The sequence below is a fragment of the Megascapheus bottae genome, chromosome 13 (assembly GCF_031878675.1).
Source record: "Megascapheus bottae isolate mThoBot1 chromosome 13, mThoBot2.hap1, whole genome shotgun sequence".
Classification (NCBI taxonomy): Eukaryota; Metazoa; Chordata; class Mammalia; order Rodentia; family Geomyidae; genus Megascapheus; species Megascapheus bottae.
Window position 1 is genome coordinate 53,428,228 of NC_143521.1, and position 12,198 is coordinate 53,440,425.

At 41.1% G+C, this 12,198-nt stretch overlaps 1 protein-coding gene across 2 annotated transcripts in view; it reads right to left on the reverse strand.

Annotated features, from left to right (window-relative positions):
- The window catches only part of C1qtnf7 (C1q and TNF related 7), an 89,039-nt gene that overhangs the window by 43,509 nt on the left and 33,332 nt on the right, over positions 1–12,198 (reverse strand). The window contains exon 1 of one of the 2 annotated variants that reach the window (XM_090344104.1): positions 10,086–10,503. The exons of the other annotated variant lie outside the window; for it this stretch is intronic. The gene's annotated coding sequence lies outside the window, so the exon portion shown is untranslated. Of the gene's footprint in view, positions 1–10,085; positions 10,504–12,198 lie in introns of those variants that run through there. 2 annotated transcript variants of the gene reach the window in all.

Consider the following 12,198-nt stretch of genomic DNA (forward strand, 5'->3'; position numbering starts at 1 on the left):
TCCATGTTCAACGTACCAACCTGGGCTTTCAGATTAGTAGAGCTTGGAACTAGTCTTTACCATATTCTAAAGGAAATAGGTGGTGGGAATGGCTGTGTTCAAATGAGGTCAGCTTGAAGGCACAGAGCTTTGGATAGTTTTTTCCCCCACATTTCTTTGCTTTCTAGGATGTTCTAGCTAAGTTCAATGAAAAGTTAGAGACTGAACACAAAGGGAGACAAGTGTAGGGGATATATATGCATTGGTACATAAATGAGGAGAGGTTACGTAAGGATAATGAAGTATGGAAATTGTTTCTGTTCCTTCCCCAGGGACTGTTTTGAGGGTTTATTTTTTCCAGTCCTGGGCTTGAGCTCAGGGCCTGAGCACTGTCCTTGGATTTTCTCAAGGCTAGAGCTCTACCACGTGAGCCTCAGCACCACTTCCTGCTTTTTTCTATGTATGTGGTACTGAGGAATCGAACCTGGGTCTTTGTGCATGCTAGGCAAGCACTTTACCACTAGGCCAAACTCCCGGCCCCTGTTTTGAGGTTTTTTTTTATGGAGGAACTTGTGAATGTCAGACAGTAAAAGCAATGTTCCCAGGAAATCTTTCCAGATGACATTTCAGTAGAGATGGGAGTCTCTGAGGACAGGCACAATGACTTTGGAAGCCAGATGATCACCTGGGGAAGTAGCTTTATCTCTACCTCTGTCCCAGAATTGGCAATTGTGCACAAAAGACAATGACTACTAGGGAAGATGAGGAATTGCTTCCTTCCTGTCACTATTGTCACTGCACTGTGTTCCACCATGGTCCAGCATTCATCTCCTTCCCTTTGAATAGAACTGTGATTTGCGCTGTGACTGTTACCTGGGATTTCATGAGCATAGGTGGGCACAGAACAGACACCAAGATCCTTGAGGGAGATTGGCCGGGGGGGGGGGGGACTTAAAATTGATGCTATTTCTTGTGAGATCAGAGGATGAAATGCCTTTTTCTAGAGGACAGGGATTTTTGTTTAGCTCACCCTTTACTTGGTTTATATTAATTCTTTTTGATAAAAGTGAAAAAATGAATTTGGCTACATTCAGGACAGGAGGTGGAGTTAGTCTAAATTGCATGGAATAGTTCATTTGATCAACAGAAATCAAGTAGACCCCAGGCAGAATTTGGTAAGGCCAAACTACAGCTGTGGAAGGGAGGCAGTGAAGGAAGAACAATGGCCTCTTGTAAGAAAACTTGTGGAGCCAGGGAAAAGGACCCGAGACTCTTATCTCCAATTAACCTCTAGAAAATGCAGAAGTGGGGCTTGGCTCAAAGGTAGGACTGTAGCCTTGAGCTGAAGAGCTCAGGGACAGCGCCCAGGCTGAGTTCAAGCCCCAAGACCCACAAAAAAATAAAGAAAGAAAACTAGTCTGAGAAACTAAACAGAAGTTTAAGAAGGGTCTGAGATTTGTCATGAGCAATCGCATGGCAGAAATTGTACTCCAGCAGATAGGAAATGCCAAAATAGGCATAAGTGTATCATGACTTGTCTTTTTTTTTTTTTTGCCAGTCCTGGCTTGAGCTCAGGGCTTGAACACTGTCCTTGGGCTTTCTCAAGGCTAGAGCCCTACCATTTGAGCCACAGAACCACTTCCAGTTTTTTTCCATGCATGTGATACCAAGGAATCGAACCCGGGTTCTTGTACATGCTAGGCAAGCACTCTACCACTAGGCTAAACTCCCAGCCCGTGACTTGTCTTGTATAAAGCCCCTCTTGATTTTCAAATGAACCAGGTGAGTTGAGTGGGACAGGTAGGGTCCATAAGAATTGTCTCCTGATGCTTTGAATTTCTTTATTTCCTTTCTTAGATTTTGTAGTGGATACTATGAAGTGATAAGCTCTGAGCATTCAACTCTGATGACAAAGATCAGAGTGACATGAGGAGATAATTAAAAATGGAAAGAAACCCAATTGAAAACATGGCTTCATGGGTTTAGATGATGGGGGCAATGTATTGAAACAGCCGAGAGCCCCATGAAGGGTTTTTTAAAAAATTGCACATTGCAACAAAGAACAAATTGTACAAATTCTAGGAATTCTGTCCCTTGGTTATAAACACTGAAGTCACTTTTTGAAAATGTCACCAAATGGCTCTCTTGACTCTGTTTTGTAACAAGTCATAAGCAGATGGCTCTTTGAAGCACACAATGCATCTTGGACAACAAAATCACTTAGACATTTTGTCTGGTTTACTAAGATAAAGCGCTGATGCCTGAAATGAAGTTGGCTTGTACGGAAACAAAACTGGGTGCCATTCAGTGGATTCGCTCTAATTTCTTGTCATGAATTGGTTCTTCAACTGTCAACCAACTTGGGCTTCTAAGCTGGGTTTCATGAAAGTTTATCAGTTTGCATTTATAAGTTTATAAGTATACAAAGCTAGGGAGACTTTCTGGAATGATAAGTGCCAGACTCTTCATAGAGTACATAGAAAATTTATAGAATTCATTGAATTCTAAAGCAATTATATGAGTGGGTATTGTTGACCTCATTTGAAATATTTAATAAGTATTGAGTGCAGACAAATCCATGAGACTCTTATGTCTGGTTAACAAGCAAAAACCTGCAAATGGAGACATAGATCAACTATGGAAGTGGTAGCTTTGAGCAAAAAATTCCGAGCAAGTATGTGAGGCCCTGAGTTCAAACCTTAGTACTGGAACAACAAAAATATTGAGGTGCAGAGGCACCTCATACCTATAATTAGATAGGTGATTAAAGACTTGATAGGTTGCCCAAATCCAGATCTTCCCATTTTGCCTCTGTTGAATAGAATTCAGTCCCTGGTTGCTCTTACTTCTTATCCTAAAAATATTTTCATGTTTACAAGAACTATTTAAGTATGAAAGAAGATACAGTTAGTAAATGTTTGTGTAATTTAGTCTTATTTATATGTCAAATTCCAAATTTATTATTTTCAGAAAACAGGACTTGATGGCATATTTTTGACAAGGCACTCAAAATCCATTCCAATTTATATCTTCCCTGTCTTTTTTTTTTCTATATCAAAGACTGGAAAGCAAAAATCTAGGAGATTCCACTTGGTGTTAGCACTCTGTTAGCTAGGAGTGGACATGTTACATCCACCGTTAGATCAATAGGATGAACAGGTGTGTTCTATCTCTAACTTAAAGCGAAGCTCAACCAAGAGAAGACCTTTGCTTGCCTTATAGAATATGAGCCCGATGCCTGAAATGAAGAGAATTTGGCTTGTGTGGACACAAAACTGGGTGCCATTTAGTGGATTCGCTCTAATTTCTTGTCACGAATCGGTTCTTCAACTGTCAACCAACTTGGGCTTCTAAGCCGGAGACAGCGCAGCTTTATTGCTGCCATGGAACTGAAAGTCCCATGCTGTCAGTGATGGGGCGATAACATAGAAGGAGCCTGATTTCCTGAGGACATCACTGGACAGCTGCTCCATCCCTCGACCACCTACTCCTGGGCTTCTTGTGTGAGGAAAACAACAAAACAATGAACCCCTTAGGAGATAAAGGATCCTAGTGTTCTGATAGTTGTGGGTAAATAGAATACTAACAGATAACACATAATCATGGGATTTTGAGACACTTCCATGGTCTAAAACTGTTCTGCCTTCATGCCAGTTTTGGCCTCCATTTGTATTTCCTAGTTGTTGGAAAATTGACAAGAGATTCATTTCATTGGGTGTAGATGGTAACAGAGTTGGGTCTCCTCTGTGTCCATGGTGGATGAGTGAACACAGTTGCTAGCCAAGGGACTGTGGCCCTTCCTCATGATACAAGCATTGCTTCCGCCGAAACTATTAGCATTGAGTAGTTGTGGGGATGTGTAGGATGAGTGGTCTGATTATGGCTCTACCATTTTGCTCTGCATGGTTTGGAGACTTGGCCTTTGACCAGAAAAGATGAGACAGGAATTTGAGGAATCATCTTGTGTATCTTTTCACCTTGGGGCAGGGACCACACTGAAGTCATACCAGGCATATATGATAACCAATCTGGTTTCAATAGACCTCCAAGGAAGATGGTTCCTGAGCCTCTTCCCTCCAGAGGCCATTTCAGTATTTAAAATCTCTCAGGAAATTCTTGTTTTCCTTAAATAAAATGTGTATTGCATGTGGAGGGAAAATCAGCCTTTAATTTTTCTCAGGCGGAATGGTAGAGTAGAAAATGTGCGTGCTTTAGAGTTGGACAGCAGTTGGGTAAGTTTGGGTTCCATTAACTACTAGCTAAGTGGATTTCCTTGTGACTTAAATTCACTAAGCCCCAGCTCCTCAGTTGTGAAGACTGTGGGACGGGTAGCTCCTCTCTCCTCCCCAGAGTCCTGATGAAGAGCTAATGTATAGCAAATGTTAATAATAATGTTTACCTGATTTCCTTTCCCTTTCTCTCCCCAAGGGACAGGAATTCACCACTGTTCTCTGGGTAAAAATTCTGCAGAACCTCAACACATATCATGGAGTGTTCTACTGATTGCTTTCCTATGATGAACTAATTAACTCCAGTCTCGTAATATTATCCTCTTGGCTCTTAATTTTCAGTATTTGGGTCTTAATTTGAGAACTTGTTTTCGATTTAAATGTACTTTTGGAATTTGGAGAGATTTTGTTTTATAAAGTAAGCAAAAAGAAAGACAATAGTAGAGAATTGAAAATGTCACATGCTCCTTCCTTCTCATTCCAGGTGGTGTGTCCATCGCCAAGATCTATCATATGGTGTAAAATGCAGAACTCAGTCACTGGGGTACTTACAGCCAGGGAGATTTTGGCGACTGTTGTTTGATTAGAAGACAAAGGAAGACTCTTCCAGATCAGATTGTCTGATTTTACCTTCATTTTGGAGGACACTACCTCAGAGCCACATCAGGTCTGGGCACCATTTTTAAAAAGGAAATGTTCCAGACCATGGATTACTGTGAAAAGCCATACATGTCTCTTGGATAATAGTGCTTTGGATCTGCTGGCTCCTGGCAACATGACAGACATGTTGGCTCTAATAGCTTATGTATAATTTCAGACTTGCAGCCACACATGAAGTCATTGTAAAGCCACACAATTTATCCTTACAAAATCTGCCTCCTTGTCTTCTCACTAACTATAAAAATTCATTTATTAATCTCCATTCAGGGCCTAACTAATGTATCTTTGAAAAGGAAACAGCGATTGTCATCCAGCCTGGTTTACAAATTTTTTTTTCATACAATTACTCATAGTACACAATAGTAACGAAGGAAAACAAATTCCAAACAGAATTTCAAAGCTGAAGGAAGTTCTATAGATTTTCTCTAGCTCTGCAGTTAAGGGCTAGAGGAGCAGGTCTAGATTAGAATATTGTCTAGAAACATGATGGGTCTCATGTCATGTGGTTAGTTAGTAGTGTGGCTTTGTGTTCTTGTGTTTTCTTATGACAAAGATCTATGCTAAATGCCACTTTTTCAGTGAGGCCCACTTAGCTAAAGAGCCTTCCATTCCTTAGAGCTGTTAGTTGCTTTAATGATAACTATAGTTATGTTCTTCCTAGAGCTTAGTTGTTGCAGGCACATTCTACTTTATAATTCTGTAGTCTATTCTTCTAAAATGTAAAGTTTATGAAGGCAGAGACTCAGGCTCTTGTTCACTGTTATATCTACAAAATGAATGGCATATTATAGGTACATAATACATATATATGGATTGAAGAGACCAGAGCTCAAGTAGACAAGAACTTACATTCATTAGGAACCTATTTTACTAGGGTGTTTTAAAAAATACCCTAGTGATGTATAGAGGGGTTGCAGTTACATTTGTCAGGTAGTGGGTACATGACTTCTCTGCTAGGGAACTATGCTGAGTTATTTATACCTGTAATGCAACCTCACTAGGTATATAATGTGCTTAGTGTTTATTTTTTATTTTATTTATTTTTTAGTTATAGTATTGGAGTTTGAATTCAAAGCCTTGCTGCCTCTACCATTTGTGCCATGCCTCCAGAATATTTGCTTTAGTTATTTGTCAGATATGGTCTTGTTTTTCTGCCCTGGGCTGGCCTTCGACCATGATCTTTCTAGCTCTACCTCCCAAGTAGCTGAAACCATAAACACCACACTAGTTAATTTGTTGAGATGGGGTCTTGTTAACTTTTACCTGGGCAAATAAGTCTCCTAATCACTGTCTCTCAAGTAGCTTGGTTTCTGGGCATGAGCTACTATGCCCAAAGTGCTTAGAGCTTTGAAGCTAAAAGGTGGGGGAGAGAGAATTCAAAGTCAGGGCCATTTCCTTTCAAATCTTCACATTGGTCACCCTTGAGAATCACTTCCAGACCCCCTGCAGGCATCTGAAGTTCCCAGATTGCAAGCATATGTTTCAGCATCTTCATGTCTTTCATGTATCTGTGTCACAGTGATCTGTAGAGAAATCAAGTGCATTGTCTGCAGCACAGTAAATATTCTCTGTTGCTGGCTTCTCTGTGGAAAGCTTATTAAGGAAACTCCTAATACCATACGTTTATTTTTTATTTTAATTTGTTGACAACTCTTATTGAATTGCCCTGATTTGTGATTGAAAAGCCCCCAAAAGCCTTCATCTGCTGCTCCCTATAGTCTGATACAACCAGAGATTTATGACAACATTTTCGGCTGCCATAGAGCTTAAAAAGTAACATGTGCCAAAAGATGAAGAAAGTTCTGGACTAAAAACAAAACAGTAAGTAACCCTGGGTTACCATTGTTTCTGACCATAAATACGCATACTGAGAAAATGCCCAATCTGTTAGCCTAAACACACCATGTCACCTTCGTTTCTTCTGGTGAAGGTCATATTGGATTCAACATTTTTTGCTCTTTGTCAGTATGCGGAAGTCACAAAGGACAGTGATTCATCGAACTCTCACATTCATGTAGGGAATTTACTAGCCAAACAGTGTGGGTACCTGCTTTACTTAATGAGACACTTGTCTAGTCCTGGCATTAAAGTCTAGCTGATAGTTAGCATGGTAAGTACTGGTAATATGAGTCTTCCCCACAGCAGAGGGACAGCCATGACCCCAACCCATGCACAAATTGACAAAAGAAAAAAAAGAACATGAGGTTTATAAATAGAGCTCAGGATCTGGAATTTGAAAACCTATGTTTAGATCCCAGCTCTATTAATTATTAGATAGGTGGCATTTGGGGTGAGTTTCTTTGCATCTTTGAGTTTCAGTTTGCTTTTGTAAAGTCATCAAGACGAATAATGTTTATCTTGAAGGTCCCAGAAATAGCAGGGAAAAGGAATGCATGAGAACAAAGTCAACAAATGAGAGGAAGGCAAAAATTACAATGTGGAATTTCCATTGATGCCAGTAGCTCATGCCTTTAATCCTGGTTAGATGAGAGTCTGAGATTGAGAGGATCTCTCAGCTGAAGGCTAGCTTGGGCATACACAAGACCCTTTCTCAACCAAGTGTGGGCTACAATGACAGGATGCTCTCATCCAGCTTTGTTGGAGGTTGAGATCAGTGGGATTACACTTCCAGGCTAGCCTGGGCCCAAAAGTGCATGCAAAGTCACTCAGTGAATGAACCTGGTGCAGTGAGCCTAGCTTGTCATCCTGGCTATGTAAGGAAGCTGAAAACAGATGGATCACAGACCAGATGCAGTTGCCTATACAGACAATGAGACCCTGTCACAAAATAATCAGTGCACAAAAGAGCTGATTGCATGACACAGTGGTCACGTCTTGCCAAGGAAGTAGATGGCCTCGAGTTTAGACTCTTGTACCATAGGAAAAAAACAAGACAGTAAGAAGGAACGATAAATAAATTGTCTCCATTATTATCAAAGCGGATCCTGGCCTTCTAAATCCTAGATTTGCCAGCCACTTACTATGACTAATGACTAATTACCTCTCTACATGTGAAAGGAAAAAATAAATACCTGTATGAACTTTCAGTCATGACCTGAAACTGCTATCATAACCTCTATGTAAGGAAACTGAGGCACAGACTTGTTTAACCAACTCAGAATCATACAGAGTCCAGTTGGGTATATATCTCTTCTCCAGGAACTCTCATTCACACCCTCAACTCCTTGGCAGGGACTCACCCTCTCCCCAGCGCTGATGAGCTGTGGCCAACCAATGCTCAATAAGTATTTTCCTGAGCCTGAGTAATTTCCTTTCATCTTCCACACTGGGTCTTTCTATTTTATAAGATGGTGTACCATACATCGCACACAGTTAGCATCCACGTTATTTAACAACTAACTACCTGAGGAAATGGAAACGGCAAACGTTGGGAACATGATTGAGATTTGCTGTATATGGCTCTTAGCACTTAGGATGTGATAGCCACGAAAGGTTAGAGAGTGAATCAGGCCCAAAACAGAGGTGACTTGTTCACAGGGATTGCTGCATGAGAACTGGACTGTGTGAATTCCCAGTGAGATAAACCCCGTCTTACCTGTAGCTTTGTAAACCATGGATGCGGCCTGGCTGTGTACTGTCATGACTGCTCTATACACACAGAGATGGTCTCAGGGTCACAAGATGTCATGGTATGAGTCAACATTGCTTAAGCCAAAAAAAGGAAGTCAGATACTGTCAGAAAGAGCAGGCTGGCAGTCTGGAACCTTGTTATTGAAATGGTCTGAGGGTAGGGCAAAAGGGGAAATCTTGGGGTATATGTCTCATGCAACCATATCCCACATGGTTTGGGACTTGAGAAGGGATGCTTGGAGTCTTTTATTTATCTATTAATTTGTTGTTTTTTTTTCCCTGTTGGTCATGAGACTTGAACTTGGGGCCTCAGAGCTGTCCCGGAGCTCTTTTGCTCAAGGCTAATGCTCTATCACTTTGAATCACAGCATCACTTCTGGTTTCCTGGTAGCTAATTGGAGATAAGACTTTCATGACTGGGCTGGCTCAAGTAGCTAGGTTTGAGCTACCAGTGTCCAGCAAGGGATATATATATATATATATATATATATATATATATAACTAGCTATATATATATATAACTAGCTACATATATATATACATATATATATATATATATATGTATATATATATATAGTCCTGGGGCTTGAACTCCTCACAGCCTGAGCACTGTCCTTGGGCTTTCTCAAGGCTAGAGGTCTACTTCCAGCTTTTTGTATATATGTGGTATTGAGGAATCGATCCTTGGTCTTCATGCATGCTCAGCAAGCACTCTACCACTAGGCCAAACTCCTGGCTCCCAAGAATGCTTATATTCTTAAGGAAGTTGTAGGGTCAAAAATAATTTCAATCGTTTCCTTTCAGCATATTAGATTCCCTCAGTTACTTTCCAGACATTAACCACAATGTGATGTAAACTACCCATAAAAGAAACATACATATCACATTACATTGTTTATGAAATGGTGTACTCTGTTCCTATAATTCCTATTAGTAAGAATATACTGTTTACCACTCAAGTTTCAATACGAATGCTCCCATATTGCCACGATGGCTTTACATAACTATGTGAGTTCATGAGCACATTCGTTAATCATAAAATAAATCAACACCTTTAACCAAAAGTAAATTGAACACAGGGCTTATACCACTACAAAAATGTCCTTGAAAGAAACCCCAATATTGGCTCCCTCCTGGTCCTCCCAGCCCTCTCACATACACCCCGCCTCACGGGGCACTGAAATCCTAGCATATCAAACCAAAGCATCATCTGAAATTTGACAGTTGTAGACACTGAGTTGGTGAGAATTCTAGTTAGCAGCCACTTGCACCTGTTCCCACCACATCTAGCTATTCTGCTCTTGAGCACAGGCCTGTAGAGGAGAGTAATTGCCAAATTGGGAGCTCTCCTAAAGGAACCCTGCAAAAGCAAAGGCAAGCCTGAGGACTTTGCACTTTCCCTCTTTGAGCAGAAATATTCCGCAGAGACTCTTACTGACTAAGCCTGTTAGTAAACACCTCTAAACATCAGAGACACATGCTTGCACACACACACACACACACACACACACACACACACACACACACACACACACGGAAACACCAACTGGAGCAAAAGGACTTGTCTTGAGAAGGAAAAGAGCCTGAAGATGTCTGCATGGATTGGAGAGAAGGCTGTTTACTTACAGTGCTTGCTTGCAAGTCTTTCCAACAGCTGGATTCTTTGAACTCAGGGTGTGCAGATGGGAAGCCTCCGCATGAAATTCCCTGCTCTTTAACAGTGAGGAATACTCATAACTCGGCAGCTTTAGATGGATAAGTTATTTCCTGATTCAAAAATGAACTTCCAAGCTCTGAGCAGTGATGGAGGAGGGAGCGTGCAAAGCCCTCCACAGAACTCCTGATGATATCATGGTTTCTCCAGAACAAAAACAAAACCAATATCCTCCTTTATCTTTTGGCTTGCTCTTCCAACCATATTTGAGAAATAGCACGAGGAGTTCTTTAAGTGTGATATTCAAGTTGAGTGCCTTGTCATCTACGTAGGGCGAGCCAGGAATGTCCAGAATGACCTTCTCAGACCCAATTGCAATTGTTGCTTACCAGCCAGTGGAGGAGATACCAGGAAGCTCAGCCTCTTCAGTTGGCAGTCAAAAGAAATCCAGCCCAGGGCTTGCGAGATGCCACCAGGGTTGCTCCGTCACTGGAAGATTTGGAATCAAAGAGCTTCCTGTCAAGCCAAGACTGTGTCTTGGCTTGCAGCTCTTTGAGATCTGTCTCTTGATCTTTCAGGGCCAAATCCCTTTATGTTTCTGAATCTCAGTTTCTACAGCTGCCAAATAGCACTTTGTAAGGATACCACTCTTCGTTTAGCCATGCCATAAGGTGGTGGTCTTGAGAGCTCCATCAAGAATGGAAACAACTGAGTCCAGTGCTGGTGGTTCACACTTATAATCCTAGCCACTCAGGAGGATGAAATCTGAGGATCTGTTTGAAGCTGGCTTGGGCAGGAAAATCCATGAGATTCTAACCTCCAATTTATCACCATAACACCAGAAGTGGAGCTGTAGCTCAGGTAGTAGAATGCCAGCCTTGAACACAACAGCTCAGGGGCAATGCTTAGGCCCTGAGTTCAAACCCCAAGAAAAAAACAGTGGAAGCTAGTATGCCATATCATGATCAAAATTACTTGCTTTGTTCTCCTCTGCTCCCCATCCCAACCTTCCATTTCCCTATTCTCTTCAGTGTTATTTTTTTGTGCTGGAAGAAGCCACTGAGTTACTTTTGGGTGGAAAAGAAAAGTACTAGTCAGGGAATAGAAGAAGCTGTGGAGAAACATTTTAACCCAGGTAAAGATTAGATGAGAAGGTATATAACATGTCTTGCAGAAAAGAGGCTGGATTGGCAGCAGAAAATTGAAGTTTTCTTCATGTATTTTTATTGTAATTAATAGAAGGGTTACATTATAGTCACCAGATAGAAGGTGCATTACTTCACATACATTGATACCCTTTCTCATGTCTTGGTCCCCATTTCCCTCCCCCCCCCTCATCAAATAACTAAATACGCATATATACAATATATCAGGTAAGGTGAAATACTGTAACAATATGAGATAACCAAGGGATGGCAAAAGAGATGAGAAATAACATAGTACATTAAGGACAACAATCACTGTTTCTATGGCTTTTGTTTCTATATCCTGGAGGTCCTTTCATTTAGCATCATCCTATATGGCGTTATGTATCTAGGTTTTGCTCTATTGTAAATCTCTGCTAGGAGAGCCCAAGGTTTCTACTGATTATGACAAATGAGGGAAACCATTGAGCCTATGTTCCTTTGAGTCTGGCTTACTTCACTTAATATGATTGAAAATTAAAGTTTGGCCTAGTCACAACCTAAAATATTTGTTAACCAAGGGAGTCCAGTGAAGTAAGAGAAATATTCCTCACTGGGGACAGGGTCCCTTGTTTGCTGGGCTGAGGGCCTTGGGGTGATAATTAAGTCTTGAGTGTAGCGCTCAGTAGAATGGATTGGTGACCTCTGGGAGGTCCTTTTGCATTTCTACTAGGTGAGGACATGAATGTTTATTCTCTTTGGAGTAGGAAGCATCAAGATGACATCTTGGAAGCAAAGATCAGGGCCTTCACAGACAATGAGCTTTCATCTTGATCTTGGGCCTTCCAGCCTTCATATCTGTGAGAAATGAATCACCAGGCCTATGGCACTTTTACTATAGCAGCACTATTAGATTGAGAGCATGGTATTTTTCATTATGAAACATGGAGAGAATCCTGTG